Source organism: Choristoneura fumiferana, chromosome 22 (genome assembly GCF_025370935.1).
Source record: "Choristoneura fumiferana chromosome 22, NRCan_CFum_1, whole genome shotgun sequence".
Lineage (NCBI taxonomy): Eukaryota > Metazoa > Arthropoda > Insecta > Lepidoptera > Tortricidae > Choristoneura > Choristoneura fumiferana.
In genome coordinates, this window is record NC_133493.1 from 2,603,673 (window position 1) to 2,608,567 (window position 4,895).

A 4,895-nucleotide genomic window follows, 5' to 3' on the forward strand; every position below is an offset into this window, starting at 1 on the left:
AATTTAATCGTTGTTTTGTTTAGGAGCATTACCTTTGCATATTAAGTGCCTATGTTGTCTTTATTTGTGAACAATGGGCAGTTCAACTAGTGTGATGCGATTTGTCCATTTATATCCAAGTAGGTAGTGAGTAACACAAGACGCAGCTGATCACGATTGCGGTTTGCGATTAAGCCTTCCATTTATGATTTTTCCATCATGTCCTGGTGTTATAAAAACATAAAAAACTTTCTTAAATCTAGGTTTTCTTTTGTGTGCGCCTAAAAAGTTTACGAAGGAACATGTGAAGTTAATTTTTGAAAACAGAATTCTCAGAATCATATCATGCATTCCAGTTTACTCAGATCAAAGTAAAAATTCAAGCGGTTAATATCAAATTTTCTTTAGAAAATTACTATCGTACAATCTCTTCAAAGTTTCTAGACAAGAAACATGTCTAATATGATATTAATATCAGTTTTACAATACAACTAGTGATTAGGTACCCGCGACTTCGCGTAAACCATTAGATCCAGTAGAAATTTCTGGGATTAGTAAATTCCCATGGGAATTCCCAAAAAATACGTCGCAGTCATCATATTAACGTTGCATTGGAAACAACCATACCAAATTTCATTCAAACCCGTCCAACCGTTTTAGTATGAAGGAGTTACAAACATACAGACACATTTACATACACACTCTCACACACAAACACACACACAAACTTTCGCATTTATATTTATGTGAGCCATAGGCCATAGTGGCGAGTTGTCGTTCATTGTGGCGTTCTAAGGGGGAGGCCTTTGTTCAGCAGTGGACGTCATCCGGCTGATGATGATGATGATGATGATTTCAGAATTTCACTTAATTTTCAATGCAATTATCAAAGATACCGTGGTCTTCATGTACGTGCCACGAAGAACATTAGATCACATCATGACATGTATATGTATACGTCCTAATGATGGTCTCCCCTCAGAATAAGAAGGATTGGGCCGTAGTCTCAACCTCTAGTTTTTCGGAATTTTTGAATTGTGTGTGCGAAGTTCCCAATTCTCTCTGGGCCCGCATGGGACGTATGTAGGCCGAGATGAACTGAAGAACAGGCGCTGGCTCAGCATTGTGCTGCGGTAAACCGTAGCCCTGGTATTCTGCTAATACCCATACCGAGTAAGGACGCCGATCAACGTGATAAACATAGCGCAATGTCATCATCAAATGAGTTTAATTATTAAGTTTAGTTAGAGGGATCCTAAAGTAGCAATAATTTTGAAATTATTTTTTTTTAAAGGAGTGGACATTAGCGTATTCTAAACGCTATAAACGATCAACTAAATTGACGCCTCTTGTGGAACACTAGGCTAGGTTTGGGTTGCCATACGTCTTGGTACGCCGAGACATGTCCTGGTTTGAACCATGGTGTCACGGCGTCCCGGCCGATAAGTTAATTGTCCCGTTTTAAAATAAATAAATATCAGGGGACAATTCACATCAATTGACCTAGTCCCAAAGTAAGCTTAGCAAAGCTTGTGTTATGGGTACTAAGCAATGGATCATCATCATCTTCATCATCTCAACCGTAGGACGTCCTCTGTTTGACATAGGCCTCCAGTTGCTTCAGTTGGCAGCGGCCTGCATCCACCGTGAACCCGCAGCTTTAACCAGGTCATCCGTCCATCTTGTTGGTGGACGTCCTACGCTGCGCTTGCCGATCCGCGGTCTCCACTCGAGAACTTTTCGGCCCCAACGGCCATCCGCTCTCCGTGCTATATGGCCCGCCCATTGCCACTTCAACGAGCTAATTCACAACGGATAAATATAATTATATAGATAGATACATCCATCCATACTAATATTATAAATGCGAAAGTAACTCTGTCTGTCTGTCTGTCTGTCTGTCTGTCTGTTACGCTTTCACGCAAAAACCGCTGAACCGATTTGGATGAAATTTGGTACAGAGATAGAATAGACCATGGAAAAGAACATAGGCTATCTTTTATCGCGAAAAAAAGGCTTTAAGGGGTTGAAATAGGGGGTGAAAGTTTATATGGTGGAAGTTCGTCGCTGTTGGAAATAAAACCATGAAACTTGGGCATTTAGGCAATTAATAAGAAATAATTCGGTGTGTTTTAGCTTTTTTGAAAATTCGACCTGTGAGGGGATGAAATAGGGGATGAAAGCTCATATGGAAGGTCGTCATTATCGACGATAAATCGATGTTTCTTTATGAAACTTGGTATTTGGGCATGTGATAAGAGATAAATAATTCTTCGAGCGTTTTTTAAAATTCTTTTTCTTCTTAAAACGGGTTAAAATCGACTCGAACTCGCGCGTCAAGGTTCCGTGCATAGGTATTTATGAATATCAAGTGTTAGCAGAGCCAAGCTCATAAGCAAAATGTACGCAATGTGGGGTCATTTTACATGGCTTATTAACATAGACAGTCAGACATGAAAAAATTATGATTTTCAGATTTTCTTACTTATTTGCTATAAAGGGAATAAAATTTGCTATAAGAGCTTCCTTTATACAAAATTTCAAGTTTCTAGGACAGCCGAAAGTACCCTATAACTTTTTTTGAGTTTAGGGTTTTAATTTCAACTCGATAAATACTCCGCACGTTTACGGGATAAAGGGTCTTGACAGACAGACGGACGGACGGACAGCAAAGTCATCCTATAAGAGTTAAATTTTTTCCTTTGAGGTACGGACCCTAAAAAACATTTGTTCCGGCTCTTTTCAAATTTCGACATTTTTCATACCTATTTGAAAATATGGGGATGAAAGTTCGTAAAGAATTCCAAACAAATTTACTATAAGTATAGAAATATGTGTAGCAATGCTTAGTAAGAATGCCGTCTTAATTATAATCCTACCCTCCTAACTTACAATACAGGACGTAAGATGTCAAGAGCTCACTATGAAGAATTAGTCCTTTTGTGTTGGCAGGGTAGAATACTTATGTTTTACCAAAGAATGGAAGAACAAAAAAAATTAGTTTAGATATAAAGCAATGTATTAAAATAGGTTATTTTCAGTAAACCGTAGAAGTTTCTATGTGCTATTATTGGCAGAATAGGTACCCTAAATAAATTAAATACTTCCCAAAGTTATTATTCCACGCGGATGAAGTCGCGGGCAAAAGCTAGTACTTAATAACATATAAAACACCCAAGACCCGAGATCAAACATTCGTATTTTTCATACAAATATCTGCCCCGACACGGGAATCGAACCCGGGACCTCAAGCTTCGTAGTCAGGTTCTCTAACCACTAGGCCATCTGGCCTAACTTTAACACTCAATAATTAAGTTAACCATCCACGATTACGCTAAAGGTCACTCACATCACAAAGTATCAAATAACCGTAACTAAATTCCAACTAATGACGTTTACTTTACCACTCTCAAAAGGGTTCTTCGATTATTTTTATATCCCTCAAATTGCACCTTAAAATGTACACAATAGGGTGTAATTTGCACTGAAGGACGATAGAGCTTATTGCTTTTAAGTATAAGGTAGTTAGGGAGTGAACTAATGGGTAAAAGAATCCTGATTATAGACTACTATAATGAGAGAAGCCTGAAACTAGAGTACAGCTGACAATTGACGTAAAGCTGTTAGGTTTCTAGATGAGATAAGGGCAATCCTTTTTAATATAATATTTGGTAATTGGTTTCCAATCACGGTTCCATGGGGACCCCTTCATTTCAAAGGCACGCCGAAGTCAACCTGAAGAGAGCTTTGGTACTATGTACAGTCACCAGCACCAATATCTGACACAACAAGCGTGCATAAATATCTGACACGACTCTATTTCTAGAGCCGGAAGGACGTGTCAGATATTTTTGCCCGCTCTGCTGTGGCAGATTTTAATGCTGGTGACTGTACTCGTAATTATAAAAGTAAGATAGGCGCAAATCTGGAGATCTATCCCCTAATGGTGATTTTCCACTGGCGAGGCGAGACGAGACGAGGCGAGACGAGAATTGAAATTTGTATGCATTCTCGCGCGGCCGCCGCGAGCCGCCGCGGGCGCCGCTATACAAATTTCAATTCTCGTCTCGCCTCGCCGGTGGAAAATCACCTTAATACGCCATTGAGATATTTTATTAATTAAATTCCGAGTCGTCTTGTGATCATGGCGCATGCAAATATGCCGAAATTATCGAGTTTCGTTAAAATCAAGGTACACGTAACAAAACCCGAATTTACTCGTTGGGTTCGATTCCCGTGTCGGGGCAGATATTTGTATGAAAAATACGAATGTTTGTTCTCGGGTCTTGAGTGTTTAATATGTATTTAAGTATGTATCTATCTATATAATTATATTTATCCGTTGCTTAGTACCCATAACACAAGCTTTGCTAAGCTTACTTTGGGACTAGGTTAATTTGGTGTGAATTGTCCCGTAATATTTATTTATTTAAGCCGTGGTGGCCTAGTGGTTTGACCTATCGCCTCTCAAGCAGAGGGTCGTGGGTTCAAACCCCGGCTCGCACCTCTGAGTTTTTCGAAATTCATGTGCGGAATTACATTTGAAATTTACCACGAGCTTTGCGGTGAAGGAAAACATCGTGAGGAAACCTGCACAAATCTGCGAAGCCATTCAATGGTGTGTGCGAAGTTCCCAATCCGCACTGGGCCCGCGTGGGAACTATGGCCCAAGCCCTCTTGTTCTGAGAGGAGGCCTGTGCCCAGCAGTGGGACGTATATAGGCTGGGATGATTATTTATTTATTTATTTAATTCATAAGATTAGAAACGACCGCGATAGACTAAAATATTGTACCGTTGAGATAATTATGGCTCTTGCCATTGCTGTGTCCTGACAGGGCGTCACATGTATACCTGCCTATTTATAATTCCATCCGTGTTTGTAATGTGATATGCAATAAATAAATTAAATAAAAT